This window comes from Rhyacophila brunnea, unplaced genomic scaffold (assembly GCF_057557595.1).
Source record: "Rhyacophila brunnea isolate RB1 unplaced genomic scaffold, BYU_Rbru_1.0 scaffold_3, whole genome shotgun sequence".
NCBI lineage: Eukaryota > Metazoa > Arthropoda > Insecta > Trichoptera > Rhyacophilidae > Rhyacophila > Rhyacophila brunnea.
In genome coordinates, this window is record NW_028232965.1 from 22,130,994 (window position 1) to 22,149,766 (window position 18,773).

Genomic DNA, 18,773 nt, shown 5'->3' on the forward strand with positions numbered 1-18,773 from the left:
AATAGGCTTTTTGACTCGTTGATTGATAACGACCGCTTCACTATGGGAACTTTTCAATTAACTGTGAAAATTTTCTATACAATATAAATCTTTATTATTTTATGTATGTAAATAATTAAGATAAATAATACTTACTTGACGAGTGGAAGATAAAAAGATATACATTCATTGTATAATTTTACACTTACTCCAACCATAACGTTATCTACCTAGCTATTAGTTATGTTATTAATTATAATGGATGCCACTACAATTATTATAGGAATATTTTGTTCTATTAAATGATTGCACAAATAAATGTGTGGAGTTTTTATTAAAAATACTTTTTTTGAAAAGATTTTACAATAAAAACATCTACATTCATCCAATCTTCAATAATTGAGGAGTTTTCGTATTTAACATTTCGATGGCCGATAAGTAACGTGTCGGCTTATTGAGTCTTGCGTTAGAATCCGAGGTTTAGCAAGTTAACATGTTGTTTTTTTTTTTTTAAATATTTATTTAGTAACCTGATCATGGACCTCCTAATAGGTTGAGCAAATGGCTACTGTAAGGGATGTGAGTAGAGAGGGTAGGTAGGTTGATGCAAAGGAATGATAATACAGAATAGTGCGTATTGTTGATAGCCTTGGTTTTATGTATCCCTTAACAATAAATTGATTAATAATTACAGACAATATTTATAGTTATAATTACTGAGTTTAAGTTATGCTTGATAAATAAAGATTACGAAGATTACGTTCTGCGAGATTCCGTATCGAAGGATCGGAGCTTTTGCTTCGTGAATGATTTAACTTAAATTCTAATGTACCTAAGTACTTAAGAGCATACGTAAGTGAAACGGAAAATAATTTTCAACAGTAGGTGGAACGAAATTTCGCAGTCATCGCCAATCGGAGATAGATAGTCGATGTGTGAGCACGTCAATTTTTTTTGTGATGGCGTCAGAGGAATATATTCTTAAATCGTGTAAAGATGACTAAAAAACGTTCCGCATGTACTTGAAAAAGAAAACATGTCAATGAATATACTATTATTTTTACGAATATAATAATAAATATAACATTAAAAGGACGCATGTTGAATTTTTATGACAGATTATATTTCGTTCGGCTCGCGTCATTTGCACAATCCGCGCATCGCCTAGTCACGATCTTTTTAGACCATGCCTCAGCTGAAGTAGTACCATTAAAAAATAACATTTTAATAGTATTAATTAGGCAACTACTTATTTTCTGTTTATAATAATAATCATTAACTAATTAATCTTCTTCTAGTAGTGTGTTTTTATCAATATTTAAAAAAAATACAATACAATACAATACAATAAACATGTCCATATTGTTCTTTAAAATGTATAGAAGTAGTTTCTTCTGTAGTCAAAAATTGTCTAATTTCATTTTATTTAAAACAACCAACGACAACACAGATTCAGACAGCATTATTATTCAACATTTTTAAAAGGTACCTACATTAAATTTTCCGGTATTTTTTTCAATTCACTTATCTACCATGAACAAGGCTGAATTATTCGCTTTTCTTCAATCGATTGGGCCAATATTGAACTGTTGTGAAGTATTATTACATGGGCTGCGTCGGACCGAAACAATTGAACTGTCAAAATAAATCCATCGAAGTGTCCGTGACGTCACCAGCTGTCAGACTGAACACAGCTCAATTATTTGAACTGGAGGCGACCTTGCCTCTTTAGAGTTACACTTTTTAGAAAAGACCCAGAGGCAGATTTTTTAATTCTCGAACAAAGATGGACGCCCACGAGGAAGGATTTGTCTTATCGCCAACGCTCTTTGATGGCCAGAAGTATTGGTAAATGTATGCTTCTTTTAAGCCTTGGACAGGAGAAACGTAAATACACACTCACTCGAAATGATATATAGATAAATATAAATTACGAAATAACCACAGAGTAATAAATTGGTTATTGTACGTACAATTCAATCATTTCGTCTCTAAATTTCAAACACATCATGATATTCCATAGTAGGTTATTCTATTCCAGGGGTAGTCAACCTTTTTATACCTACCGCCGACTTTTGTATTTTGGTTAGTGGTAAAATTTTCTAACCGCCCACCGGTTCCACAGTAATGGTGATTTATAAAGAAAAAAATCATAATGAAAATCTTTTTAAAACCCCTACCGCCCGCCATGAGAGCTAGAACGCCCACTAGTGAGCGGTAGGGGCCAGGTTGACTACCCCTGGTCTACTGAGACATAATATAGCCATGAATAAATATATTCCACCCATAAAACATCACCGGGACTATGATGAATGTGTATTACAGTCACATTCGTTACAAATATTTTCTAATAACATTTATTTAATATGTGCTTATTATTAAGTGTACATTAATTACTCCATGCCCGTACTAGTATATAATATTAATAATTTATGTATTTAATTTCCCTGTGTAATTTTATAGAGATCATACAGAAAGCCTTTTCATTGCTTTCTATTTTTAGAAAACACCCGTTAATAGTGTATCTATATTTTATTCAGACTATAAGTATTAGGCAATCTCCTTCAAACCTTATACATATTTTACTGCCCATACTCTACAAGTATGCAATCATATTAATTGTTTCCAATATTACACATATATTTTTAATGCGAATAAAAATATCGACCATAAAACAATATATTATAAACACCTACGACATCGATTATTTTATCATCATTGATCACTTTAAGAATTGTTTTTTAACAATAAGGCAATAAAAACTATGCAGGCATTATTATTTTGTTCGTTTTGACTTTTGAAAGTTAAAAGTGTTAATGAAAATGTTGAACAAGTAAATAAGTTAGTGCCTACTTAACCTCTGCGAATCGTGGCTTAATAAAGTTGTAGGTATTGGATTTTAACAAGGTCTCATATTAAATCTCGCTTGCGACTTTAACGGTAATGAACCGCTCGCTTGTTCCTGAAAGCTTTCGATAGGCAGCGTGTTTTACTTTAAACGCTTTCCTGTCACATTTTTCTTTCTATGTGAGTTTTCATATTTTTTTATTTTTTTGGTCGACTTCTTTTTATTTCTTTATCTACATTCGCGCGCTCTTTATCTATCCAATTTATATATCTATAATATCATGCAATTTTTGTAAGATATTTTTATAATAGCCATTTTCACAATAAAAAGTATTGTTACAGATCCTAGTTCACAGATTACTTATCATTTACATGAGAGCTGGATATTATCCGAAGGCCAACTTCCTAATCTCAATTTCAAGTACCTATAAACAACAGTCAACGAATTATAAAACTATTTATTTATGTCCCTAAATTTTCGTTGTACCTACTTATATTTTATACAAATTAGGTTGTTAGTTTATCAAGAAGTTCAGGTACAACATAAGGTTCAAGATCACAGGATTTTGGCAGGTATCGATATATTTAGACTTTTGTAATCATGACAGTTATTCCTTGAAACTTTTGTCCCATAACAAATAAGTATACTTACATAAAATATAAATAAAATCACACACAAATATCACTTATATAAAAAAAACCTTTTTCCGTATTTACCTAATCATAAAGTACGTATTACGTATAATTAAGAGCTGTGATTAAACAATAAAACCGTAAATATAACTCTAAAGATATTTTTTTGCAATGTTATTATTAATTACACTCTAAGTACCTATCTCTCTACAAGTAGGTATTCGATAGGTTACTTATGTATAAATATAGATTTAATTTATTTGAACTTCGACTACTTTGAAATTATGGCCTTATTAATTACAAAAACTTAAAAAATAAACAATATAGATAAGTACTTATATATATTTTAGATGGTAGCCAAATTAACTACATAATATGTAGAAATAAAAGTTTACGTACCTACCAATACATGTTTTCATTTGATTTTTTAGCAATATCAATTAATTAAAAATGTAATGTTAGTAAGTTGTACTGTTACCTAGCATTGAAAGTGTTAAAGTTCCACAAGAGTAATGGAAGTCCGAAAAAGGAGAGGTCAAAGCGTGCCTTAAGGTCACTCTCCTATCAAGAACACAATGCTTGAAGAGAAGGTACTTTGGATTTTGTAAGGATCCTGCTATTGTACCAGAAGCTCAATTCTGAATGTGGAGCATAGGGTCGCGGGGCTTTACTTAGTTAGAATACCTATATAATAGGCACGTGAGTACGAACTTCGTATGACAATAAATATAACGGAGAATGAATAACAGTACAACCGTGAAAATCATGTGAATACGCATTGTCAGATTTAGTTGTGCCAATTGAAGTAGGTTTATTAAATAACGTATGTATTTTATTATTATTATGATAACAGTAATCTGGGTTATCGTTTATGGATGAAATTTTAGTTTGCTAATTTAATACATGGTTCACAACAAAATCAAGCGATTATTTTAATATAAATAATTTATCAACATCGTTGTATTTTTTGGTAGACATTGTTATTATTACATATTTGGACTCACTGGTTAGGTAGTTATCTACCTATAACTACTTACTACATAGTTTTTGTTTACTATGGATTTAGCGGATTAAACGATCTACGGATCTACGTATATTTACTAATAATAGCAACGAAGACTTCGATGTATGTTATTTCTAAATATTTGGCATTTCATCAACGCTTTGACTATTTATGTGACACAAAATATAGTTTATTATAATTTTTATCTGCTTGTTGTTGTATTATTATATGACTACATAGCTGGTGTCTACAAATTTGCAATATTTTCATCTCGATATCTCAAAAATTTCCGACCTTACAAGATGTTTTAAATCGAAAACAACGCATTTCAAAAATTAATCACAAGTTTGTAAAGTGGTCATATATCAGCGGTAAAGTGGTGAGGTGAGGTGCGGGTAGAAGGTCGCGTGCCCACATCCAACGGTTATTGTCGAGTGGGATTATACACTACATTTTCAGGATAGTCATATTAATTAAGTGGCTGAATAGAGGAGCGTGCATCTAGATCCAATACTCATTTATCTGATAAATTATAATATGAAGGTGGATAAATTATATTAGAATCTAATCAGTAGGTATATTGCTTTATTGCGCATATTTATTTACTTTTTTTTTCGTATTTCACGAGGACTAAGTAGCGTGCAATCGCTAAAAATTGTTTATAAAATTCATCTATTTGTTGTATCATACATTTACCCTAAACTTCAGAATGATTTACCTACGTGTCCTATAATGTTTCTTCCATGAGACGTTCACGGTTGATTTAAAAATAAAAGTATGTAAACCATTTAACTTTAATAATGATATTAAATTAGTCATAATATTATGACATGATCCACGGAATCTACACATTACTCACTTCGTGAAAAACCTGTTTTTAAAATCGTCTAAATAATTTAAGTTGTCTGACATTCATGTCTATTAATATAAGTATTATTAAATGACAGATAGAAAGATGTTTTAATTTAAGCATAATTTATTCACAAACATACCATATTGTTGAACAAATAAATAAACTTTGTCCTTTTGCTACTCAAACAATATATCTAAAATTTGACCTTCTTTTATATTCCATTTTCTATGATAATAATTATTGTAGATATGGTTTAAAAAGCTAATATTTTGTCAAATTTTTTATTTCCATTTTCATCATTCTGCTATAGACCCTTGCAATCATTCAGATTATTATGTTCTTAAAATCTATCAGGTACGTCTTCCAATGTTGTGTGTAGCTCACCGCTTATAGGTATATGACCTGAATTACGATGAAGTTCATATCACTTAAATCATCTCGACTATAATGTCAAGTAATAATGATGTATGTTACAAGTCATTTGGCGATCTAAATGTAGTAATGGCATACTGATATAGTCAGCCGTTTTTTAATTCGCCATTCGTAAAAAAAAACGTATAAGTGACGGTGCCAAAGAAGGTAGGTAGGTGGAAAAAGTTTTAATGCATTTCAACGGAAATCAACATTCGGCATGACTTTAAAAAAAATAAACTATTATTGAACTACGCAGCATACCTCGACGATTAATAAAAATGACATCATTAAAAATGATACTGACCAAATTTTCCGATCTGCAATCGACTAAGAAAGGCAACCGCAAGGATACTGTGGCTGTGGGCCGAAGGAAATAATTTTTATATCGAAACAAGTGATAAATTGAGAATTTAAGCGCATCTAATAGATAAATTAATCCGGTTTGACATATCACACAATAAATCAACTCATAAACGGCGTATTATTCAAATAAAAAGATTATTTTATTATATTTTTTACAGAAGCAATAAAAAATATGTAATGTTTGCATAAGTAATTTGTATATCAAATTTTAATATAAGCAGGTACAGTCTCTAGAATTGAACGTTGTAATTTGTGTTGAAAATTAATTGTTTAATTGTCTATTTGATAATTAAACTAGTAGACACATACTTTGATGTGATTTATTATTGTTATTCATAATATAATACACATACATGATATGTACCTGACAGCTATTTAGATAGTTACATAATCAAAGTATGTCGATCATCTATTTAGATAGCTACTCAAAGTATGTCTGTACTTTGTATGTCGATCTATAAAATATGTGAAGCAAAATTTACCATTGAAGCTGAGTTTAAAATATACCTACATACTAAATAATATTCGAGACTGAAGTGACTGACTTTAGTAAACATAGCTACTTTGAGTTTTATTTCAATTCATTTAACTTTGGTACTACTACTTCTAGTGCATCTCACCTATTGTTCCATGTTCTTTTCTTTCTTTTTCTCTAATTTCTTTCTCCACTTATAATGAAGCCGTTACAAACAAATAATTTTATTTTTACTTTATGTTTTACTCTATTCGTAGGTACTGACTGACAATCACTAATGTACTCTGTTCGGATAATTTTCAGGGACTAAAACGTTTAGTGCTAAGTAAATTACTCGCCCCTTTATTAAAATACTAGCATAACTGAAACCATCCCGAAGATAGAGAGATGTACTGAAATTTCGATAGAAAACGACACCAAAAGAAGGTTAATAAATGATTTACTTTGATATTACATTTATACATAAATATAAACTTTATAACAAACTACAGGTAACCCTCGTTCATCGGGATCCCGGTGAGTGCGAATTTTTATAATATGTTTGTCCCGCTTTTATTTTGGTATGTGCCACGTTACCAGGAATCGCCATAATGAGTGGAATCACGCACATACGATCAGATTATTTGACAGTTTTCAACAATTTTTACATAATAAGTGCAGACAGGTCAAGCAGGGTAAACTATATACCTATGATGCTTTTTGCAACACGGAACAAAATTAATGTTATTTTTCTAGTTTATTACAATGCTATATTACTTGTATTTTATGTAGGCATGACGTTGATTTTAAGTTTATTAAAAAATATGTTTTTATACTATTTTTAATTGTTTTGTTTTTCAAATCCCCCGTTAATAGAGACTTTTTGCTTAACGCGACAGTGTCTAAAACATAACTATAAAAACGTGTCTATAACAAAAGTTATTTTTAAGTACTTATTTATTATGTAGTGAAAACATTGCAAATTAATTATCTGTCAATATTTTTTATAATATAACAACTATTTGTCATTGAAAAAGTTTCTAGAAGGTTAACGGATATTTAAATCTTTCACAAAATACTGATCACAGAACGTCTTTTCAAAATTGCTCACAGGTGTTGTATAGAAACACAACAGTATAATTAAATCGATTCAAAAAAATCCATTGACCTATTGTAGACACATAGATTATTAGATTAGCCCAATGACGCTAGACTCACCTGATGACTGTTATTTTGTCTAATTCGAATGACGTGATCTCTCCGCAGAGAAAAAACGACGTCTTCATACAAATATAATTCGTTTTCAGGCCGAATTTTATTTATTTTGTGCTGCGGCCCAATAATTTTGCGCCCACATTTTGTATGGCCGCTCCACCCACATGCTTTCACTTTTCTGGACGCTGCCACGGCTGCCCAGCTTCCAACGAAAAAAATTTATCAGCCATATAGATTGGGTAAAAATTTTAATGATCATGTTAAATCGACGCGATTGTATCTTTATTTAGAAGGCATTTATTTTATTGCTGTCACATTACACCTTGAGCCATTGATTTTATTGTAAAATATCGATTTTTGTCAGCTTATCTGTCTACTCAGTTTAATAAATACCTACCCACTAGAAAGATTTATATTTTTATAAGCATATTATTAAAAGATATATTTTTTTCATATCAATAATTAGTACCTACACACTTATACTGCATAGCAGAAGAGCGTAAATTTTACAAAAAATCAGTAAAGAAAAAGAATTGTATTGGTGTCATTATACATTCTTACTTACTACCCTACAACAAATAATTTTAGCTTTGTCACGTAATAAGTTTGGTTGATGTAATTTTAGAATTCATTTTAGACATTTGATTTATTCTTTTGGCTTAGTATCCTCAATACCTATATTGTAATTATTTAATTATAATAATTTATGATGTTATTAAATGGCTTTATCACCATGAAATACTATCAAAATATTTTTAATATAAGTAAGTTAATTAATGTTTATTCATAATAATATTTTTTGGGTTTAACCGTTTTCGACAACTACGTCTTTATATCATTTTCTTTTATAGTTATTTTTCACTTTGTGATTCGAGTACTGGACTTTCTTTCATGATATGCTTTATGTCTACCCCTCATAGTCTAATGCGTAAGGGACTTGTTTCTCATTCGAGAGCATTGGGTTCCTATTCCGATGAGTTCGCAATGCATCTATGCGATTTTCTTAAAGCCTGGGTGTACCTGTGATTTTTTCACCGCCACTGCTATAATACTATCATTGGGCTTCGTGACATGTTGTAGTGTTAAGAATAATAAGAGATGCAAGAGGATACAATTAAATATTATGTAAACACGAGAAATCCACGAATGCATGTCTGCGTAGGGAGATGAACTCAACTTACTCAACATTAATATTGTGTATTATTAATATTACGTAGTTTTCTATATTGCTGTCAACTAAAAGGTACTTTCGTAATAAACTTTTAGGTAATTTCCCTACCTCAAACGATAGATAATAAAATAAAGATGATAGAGTTAATAAACAATTTGCCGGTATGTAAATTTTTATAACGACATTTATTAAATGTCATAAAATCGTTACTATCAAATTACACTTTAATTCATAAAATAATAATAAATCCCTACATGTCAGTACGCACTGGAGATGTTTTCATTTACATTTTACAACAAAAAAAACGAGTAACACATCCTGCACAAGTGTTGTCCTTGTTCATTCGGTATTATACTATTCCCATGTAACTTCCCTCGTTCTTTATACACTCTTTTCTTATTCTTTTGATAATCGTATGAAATATATATTATTTGGTTTCTTCTTATTGTCGCCTGTTGAAAGTGTCGCCGGCGGGACGGAGAGATTAGTGCGGAGAAAAAAAACTTTATTGTGCGATATAAAAAAAGTGTGAATATTATAGGTGGCAGTTTGGGACGGTTGGTGAATCCGGTGTGTAGTACATCCGGACGCTATTTATTTTTATTGTATACCTACTTGCAGTACCTAATTTTTTTTAAATCCAAATTACTCTCTACCTACTTAAATAATATATACGTTTCTCTCTGGCATTGTCAGTTGGTTCGATTCATGTTAAATTACAGTCATTGTCTTTAACACGAGAGTCATTTAAACTTTCATTTTCTGAAAGAATTTATGTCTAATTTGATGAGATGTGCATAAACTATTATATTAAATATCTAAATTTACGTGACATTGAGAAAAATATGTGTGTCTAAGCTTAACATTGAATTAAAACTTGGATAGTCATTCAAATTATTATCATAAACAGCATTTTTGTGCTACCATTCGTTCAGTGACGTCCCGTGGGGGTAGGCAGATTGAGCGTCGCTTGGGGGCGGCAGTTACTCGAAGGGCGGCAAATCGAGGAGAATCATTTGGAATATATAGAAATAGCTACCTAAACTTATCAATAACGAAAACACCTTTCCATTAAAAAAAATCAGCTCACTGGTTTTGTCGGGTTCGCGATATCTAGTTTACTTCCATTGCCTTTCGACGCCCATGGTGACTAGAAACGACACATGCAGGTTTGCGAATATTTACAGTCTTATATTTTGTTAGTGATGTATCCATACAACACATTTCTTAGAATCTTTGATATTGGACTCATGAAAGGATGATAAAAATACTGTATTAAAAATGGGGCGGCATTTTGGCGCTGCCTAGGGGCGGCATTTTATCTAGGGACGTCCCTGCATTCGTTCCATGAGCAGTAAATCGTATTCAGCAGATGAGTTGATCCATTGCTGAAAAAAGCGTCGCAATATTTCCTTTCTGCTCTCTGGCCTGAATAAACTTTTCATCATACAACTCCATACTAAATTTATTATTGTGACTAGAGCATCCAAACCGGTTAACCAAATAACCGCACGTTTCTGAGCTAACCGAAAACCGGGTATTTTTACGCGGTTAACTGACTGAATTCTTAGTATTTATTTGTACGAACAAAAACATAGAAATATTTTTAATGGCCCGTCAAGATTCATTTCATACCTCTATTTTGTAATGAAAGATAATTTATTTTTAATTATAAACAAATTTAACTAAGTAATTATTTATATAAGATAATATACCGAAAATATTTTTAAACATAATTTTTGAGGTTATTATTTATATTCAAAATAGTTGAACAATAGATAAATATTTTTTTAACCGGTTAGGTATTTGTAGCAAATCCCTAACCGGGTAGAATTTTTCACTGTGTTAATTGGATACCCTAATTGGGATTCGTACTTCAATATTATATAATATTGTATTTTTGTATTTATATTATAACCACACCTTTAGACACATAACACCAGATAGCGTCATTGTTTAAACTGGAAATTACTATTTTTACTTTATTTTTATCTTAGAGCCAATTAAGCTGACATTTTATCAACTATGAGTGTGTAATAAATTTCATTCTAAAAATAACACATTTCTGCATTATTTCTCGAAACGATAAAGCTATCAGAACCTTTTATCTGTATTCTGAAAATATTTAATCAGGTGTGTCTGGTATTTCTGAACACAGGCAGCGAATTTTTAGTTTAGATTATGGTAAAAACTGCATTTCGAAACGACTCACAGACAGAATAATGGTGAACCTCTATATTATGTGCACAGTGATTAGATAACGAAACTGATAGTATTTATATCAATCAGTAAGCAATATTGTTTTCTTTTGGATACTATTTTTATACGTCGTCATATAATATTAGTTATTTACTCATAAATGTAGGTATATATTGAATAAAACTACATAAGCATAAAGAGTTCTTCTTATTACTATTGACCGCAATCCCGGATATAATTTCAATCTCGGAATCCCTTGATTAAAGCAAATTAAATTTTATCCTAAAGAACTTGTATAATGCGCATAATATACCGACATTCCTAATATGAAAAAAATCATTCAAGAAATTTCACATATTTAGCATTTTCTTGATTGATATTTTAGTTTATAGATACAGTGTATTTATTATAACTTAGTATTTTTATGAACCTGTGACCTATGAACGTTGCGATATTAAGGGCATGTTTCTTAGATTTTTTATATATAAACAATTCTATTTATTTAAATGACACTTAAGTTTCAATAAAAACACATGTTTTAATGAAAAAAAAACTGATCTGTAAATCGAGCAAAATTCCAAGTCCTACTTATTATAGTATAAACATTGTATTAAATATAGTACAGAGAAATAGGTTATCTGATAAGTTATTGCCCAGTATTAGTTTAACAAACACATCGTATTGTCACTTACTTATCTACCCTTTAATTTTAATTTTGACTTCTTCAAGTTTTGATTTAAAGACAATATTTTTAATTATACTTTATTGCAAAATGGCTACCATTCTAAAAGGTGGCAGCCGAGGACCGAGATCTATGATCATATATTATAAAACTCAGCTCACCGACATTTAAGTTTATTTCGTATATCCAAAATATACATACATATTTTTTTTTTTAATTTTAGTCGGTACCACATATATGTAAGATTTTGTTATAACTTTAAGTTTACTACGTTAATAACATATATATTGTAGATACTAAACTATGTTTCATTGGTATGCTCTACTCTCCAGTCGTTTACTGATTATATTGTAATTAATTTAAATCTCGTATCGTTTAGTAATGCAATGATATTCTTTGAACGCAAAATAATCAAAACGTGAAAGTTAAAATGAATCATGTACCGAAACGAGTAATCCGTTAAGATAATATTTACTTATAATAAACATCCACATTGTTTGTACATTACATTCAAAATGATACTCGTCTACTTTGTATACACATCCACGGTTCAAACGCAACCCTATTTATTTTATCAAATCCTAAAATAACATTTTGTAATGTGGTAGCAGTTTTGTGTTTATATGACGTGACTAGAAAAGGGATTATCTTGTTTATAATAAGAAGAGAATTAAATAAAAATATTTTATAATGTTTATAAATTGCTAAACCACAAAACCGTTAGCGTCCTGTAGCGGCTCAGACCAATCAAAAGAAAATGTAGAATAAATTAATTTATAAATGTTATCAATTTTCAGAGAAAGGATTGAATGATTCTTGAATCACATTTTGCTTATTCATAAAAATAAAGCTTTATTCAATAGCTATTCATAATTGATAAACATGTAAGAATCCGGATGTGTAAGTTTAATCAGATTGATTTTTTACCCATCCCACATAAAATAGTATCAGAAAAAATTAAGTTAAATAATATTTCTAAGTACCTACCATTCACAAAAACTACTGATTTATTTTGATAATATAGCATGAAGATAAATTTTGAAATATCGGTAGGAATAGTTCGGTACTTAAGAGCATACTTCAGTGAAAGGGCAAATAATTTTCAACTATAGGTGCGACGAAATTTTGGACTCGCTGGCAATCGGAGGGCGAAACTTGAGCTGTGAACACATTAATTTGTTTCGTGATGGCGACGGGGGTATTAATTCTTCAATCGTGTAAGGATGACTAAAAAACGTTACCCATTTACTTGAAAAAGAAAACATGGCAATGAATATATTATTATCGTTACTAATAGAATAATAAACACAACATTAAATGGACGCATGTTGATTTTTTATGACAAATTATGTTTTGTTCTGCAGGCGTCGTTTGCACAATTTTCGCGTCGCGTAGTCACGATCGTTTTAGACCGTGCCCCAGCTGAAGTATAGCCTTAAAATGAAGAAAACTACTGTTTACAAACATAATTAAATTATTTATGTTTGTCAAAAAAATATTGTAAACAACCTGAAGAAATAATATGTCATTTATATGTTTCAACAAGCCTTAATTTAGTCATGAAAGCTTATCAAAAATGATTTTTATTAGCAATAATTATTTATGATGCGTTAATTAATATGAATTTAATTGCAATCGATTCATTTAAAACGTGTTTAACTATATCCGCCAGCAATAAAAATAATATATTTGCTTCTCTCCCAGTTAATAAAATTAAAAAACATGCTTCAGATTTCCGGCGCTTTCGTTTAGTATGGCAAAGTTGTTACTAAAACACCGACTATCCAATACCTAATATAATAATATTAATAGTAACTATATTAAAATAAATGTAGTTACCGTTTAATAATTATGAGTACTAAAAGATATTTTAGTTAAGTTAAGGAATTAAGATGTCGGATGTTGACTTAAATTACACAAAGTTGGGCTATTATTGGCGACACTTTATCTAATAGGTATATTAAGTAACCAATCGGCGAAATGGTGTACCTACAATTATTAGAAACCATCTTAGGTGAATACCATATGATATTCAATTATTTTTAAGGTTCTACCATAGAGGTGTTCTACTAACAGTTGCCATTCTTTTTTTTTTAGTTTATTTTGCCTGATCTATAATTCGATAAGCATGTCCGATCCAAGTCAGCATTATCCATAAAACCATACCATACAAAACCATACTTAAACAGATTTAAGAAATTTAGTATAATCATAAAACTAATCGTGTAATCAAATAATCGCTGTGAAAATTGTTGAAAATAGTAGTAGGTGTGTAACATTAGTACAATGATTCCCGACCAGCATTCACGAACAGTGTCAAGCAAAAGATTGCCAAAAGGTACAACTAGAAATCTTTTTTCGTACCTACTAATTTTATTAATAGAGTAAATAATAAGTGTTACAGTTACAACAGTAGGTACATCCTCGAAATAACTTTGTTAAAATGTTCATATATTAAAAGTATGCAATAAATAATAATATACATATTTAGATGTACATAAGTGTATATTATTATATATTTAAAAAAATGGTTAATAATAATAACCTTGCTAACAGTGATGTCCTGTGCAGGTTGGGCAGGCTATGAGTTACTTGGGCATAGGTATTCGAAACGGGTGTATTAAGGAAGGATTACGAATACCTACTAAGTATATTTTTTCATAGTAAATTTTGTAAAATGCCTGCGATGCTAACGGATGATCAGTGCTTGTGCTTGTAAATTAAAAAAAATATAAAGATTTTCTTTGCATATCTAGTTAAGTCACCCACGTAAAAATAATTCAATACATTAGAAATTTAGATAATGAATTTGCATACAATATATGACTAAAACGAATATGGGGTAACATTTTGAGTTTCCCTAGTTGCCAACGTAATATGTCTACTGTTTTAAACGTTGGTATATTTTGTAATTTACATCTTATCTAGGTGATTTTCTTTGACGCAGATGACACAATCGATTCATCAGAAGATTTTAAAGGGGCCTCGAAACAGTCCAATCCTAAATCCAGTCAATCAATTATTAAATTATACCAAAATATTAAATTCTATTATAATTATGATCAGTTGGTGCGTCGGGCCTCTACCACTGGCCAGGTAAGGAAGGGTTGACGGAGATTTTACAAAATGCTACCTACCTGAATTGAAACCTACTGCTTTAATTCAGTTTTATTTTATATTTTAAAGCACGTTATGCCTGCGTTTTTATATTGTAGTGATCCATCACAGTTTTACAATAGTTAATCAATTTAGAAGAATGTTTGTTTCTGAAATGATAATGATAGCAATCTGTTTCTTATGATATTTATATGTCAGATAATATTATTATTCAAACATTAATGTGGTTTGCAATGTCTTTAAACTTCGATGTTGCAAAAACAATCAATGTTGTGTAAAACGTCAATCTAAACTTCATGGAATGAATAATGTAATTTCACACATACGATACTGGAGAATAAACAATGCGGTCGGATGTCATCCGGACGCGAACCGCCGACCCGTCATGAAACCGCAATGTCAAACACTACTCATCCAACGGGACAAACATAACGCTTTGTGGCAGACATGTTGACGTTGGGTGCTCATGTTTAATTGTGAATTATTTGTGATAAATTTAATGTGATCTGTCACAGCAATGTCTTAGTGGAAAAAATTAGATTCATTATTTTCACAATCTCAATCAAATTTCATAAAATACAGAATCATATTGTATCTTGTATTGTTCATATTATATTTTTTAGATTAGGTACATATAGGTATTATTTGAAAATAAATAATAATATATTTCCCGCGAGAACTGTTCGTTTTTTTCACATAAGGGCTTCTCCATAAACGCATTACGTTGTTATGTAACCACGCTGATTATTATATCGCTATAACTAGGTATATTATTATGGTTTTGGAAAAAGCTTGTGAATCGATCGGTGTTGTCTGGGTAGATTATAATATTACCTTTAATTCGACTAAATGAATATTTTAATTAAATTATTATAAGCCTTTATTTCGTGCGCTTATACAAATCCTACACTGTATACTTGGGCATAAAGCCCACTAAAGCGGGCTTGCGGGGCGCTCGCGCATATTCAATGTGAATCATCTAAAATACAACGTAATCAAATACGCCAGCGCACACTGGATTTGACGACGCATTGTGCCCGCCCGCCCAATGAGTCACCCGTGGTTTGGCTTCTCAGCGAGACGAATTAACGAAAATACAACGTAGCCCATTCATTGACACGGCATGCAAAAGAGGCGCGCGCTGTTTATTTTATCCGCTTCTGGTCGCGTCGTACGTCGGACGGGCGCCTCGGCATTATTTAATAACAGTGAACTCATTGTTTAGTTTGCTGCGTGTCCAATATTTCGCTGGTAGAATGATGTCATCGTGAATATTAATTACAAGCCCCGAGAAATAATATAATATTTTTATTGCTTTGTTATGAGAGACGCTGATAATAATAATTATTTTGTGCTGCTTGTGCCCCTTATTACATAGGTGAAGGGTAATGCGCGGGTGGGAGGGGGCCTACTCAGTAGTGAGCGCACCGAGCGCCGCTTTGGTGGGCTTTATGCCTAAGTGCATACATATTAATTTTATTCAATATACCTAAGTGACTCAAATATTATGTAAGCGGCTCCAGAGCCATCTTAAGAGCAATAGGAAGGAAAGTAAGAAAGACTTTCTGGTCCTCCATGAATAGTGTGCCTAGAGAACAGATTTTTTTGTTCCATGAGTTTGCCATTAGAACTAAGTACATAATATTATGTTGAAGGCAGATATATGACAGTCTTTACTGCATTAAGTAAGCATTCATAACAATATAAAACTTTCAAAAAAATATATAGTAGGTACCTATGTAGTAGAGAAATATTTCAAGCAAATAATCAGTTTACACAATACAATTGTACGTGCAATTCATGGGTAACGGTAAAACCTATTCATGTTAAAATTGATAATGCGGTTCATTAACCTTGTACATATTAAATCAATTAAAATGTATTTGAAAACCAATGACGTAAATTATAGATGACTCAATAACAGTGCAGGAGTGCAATGAATAAGTAATAATCGGTATTACAGATTACAGTGCACCGTCAGCTGCCCGGCCGGATGGAAGTTCCGCAATATCTACACAACACCCCGCGTGATTCGTAAAGGTGGTTGGGCTCAGACAATATCATTTGGGACAACAATGGACGCGGTTGATTTATGGTTTCATTGACTGACCGACTCACTGTGCTAATAATAATAATAATAAACTCTGGCACAATGGCCGACATTGAGAATCTCCCTCCAAATTGTTGTGGCTGCAATTTGCGGACATTTAAATTGGCCTGCATTTGTGGGCAGGCTCTCATAGTAGTAGACAGTATGGCTTTATGCAGGGAATCTTTTCTGTGGCTTTATGTCATTGCATTGCGTTTCGTGATAACTGTATCCATGTCCAGCGTTATTTTATTTTAAATGAATCATGGCATATTCATCAAATTTAATCGTTATCAATCACTGTTATCATGACTCATCACCATCATCATCACTCATGTATGTATAAAATCATATCAAACTAATAATATTATCTACGTAAACGTCCTCATGATTATAAAATGTGTAATTTGTATCTGTTACAGGAAAATAATTAAAATCATGTAAACTGGACAACAATGAATACCAACCTACTTATTTATAAATTGTAAAATCACACAAGTACCTACTAAGCATAGAATAGCAATTAGGTAGGTATATTGAAGTTGCTGTGGTTATTCGCCACTACTATAAACAATAAACATACTAGATTAACGTGTAGTTTGATAGTTTTGGCATAACTGCACCGGCGCCAAGCGATCGAAAGTAATGCAATAAGATGCGTGTACATAAAACGAGAAACCGTAAAAATTATCATATTCGGCCTGCCTAAATACTGCGCATTAGAATAAATCGCAACTGCGCATGTTCGAGGATAAATTATTCCGCATAGACGTACTGATTATAAATCTTATGCCTATAAAATTAATGTATCCATATTCTAAACATAGATAAACAGCTACAAATACATTACATATACTTAACAAAAATTACCAGGGTTGTAACTATGTTTAATTTTTGAATATTCTTAACACCTCAGTCATCTACTTAACACCGCAATAAAATTTGGTTTCATCAATTATCTCACAAAAAATACCCTTGCAGATAAATCCATCATGCCTATTTACGAGCAGCTGACTCTTTAATTAATTTATTCTGTAAATGACTTGTCCCGTTGACCAGTTTTCCTAATGTTGGTGATCAACTTTTAGAGGAACATTGGGAACAGAGAACCATTGGCCATGACTTAATACTATCAATATTGAACGCGAGTTTCGTTTGTGACAAACTTCAATGCATATTACCTATGATACAGACGTAACTATTGAAAATAACAATAAATACATATTATATTATTTAACACGTGTTTAAGTTTATCCTATGTTATTTCTGAATATTTTCTTTCGTCAACTTGACAATTTAAAATATCTAATTATAACATCGAACTTACTTCGATACTTTCGTATAGGTACCATAATATTATACCCCGTTTAGACGTGCATGGATTTTTTGCTGACAGTGCGTATTATCGTGGCCATAACAAAAAAATGCACGTATAAATACGTATTATTGTGCAAATTGCAAGATTGCATGCATGAATCAAACAAGTTCAGAAGCTTCTGAATTTTCAAGTGACTATTGGACCGTGCAATATCTGCGCATGTGCAATAGAACGATAGTAGCGAGCTTGCCTGTAAAAAAAACGAATTACATAGGTTAACCGATTTTTACGACCTGTCAAATAGTACCATAAAATGACAACATTGCGTCTCGTTTTCTATTGAAGAATGAGATTGGAGAGACAGTCAGCACTTTTACGTGTAAACAGGGTTAATCGTGATAGTTTAAATTACACACTATTTGTGCAAATAAATTCA

At 31.2% G+C, this 18,773-nt stretch overlaps 1 protein-coding gene across 4 annotated transcripts in view; it reads left to right on the forward strand.

The window, feature by feature from the left end:
• The window catches only part of RapGAP1 (Rap GTPase activating protein 1), an 848,483-nt gene that overhangs the window by 500,566 nt on the left and 329,144 nt on the right, over positions 1-18,773 (forward strand). The gene's annotated exons all lie outside the window — the stretch shown is intronic.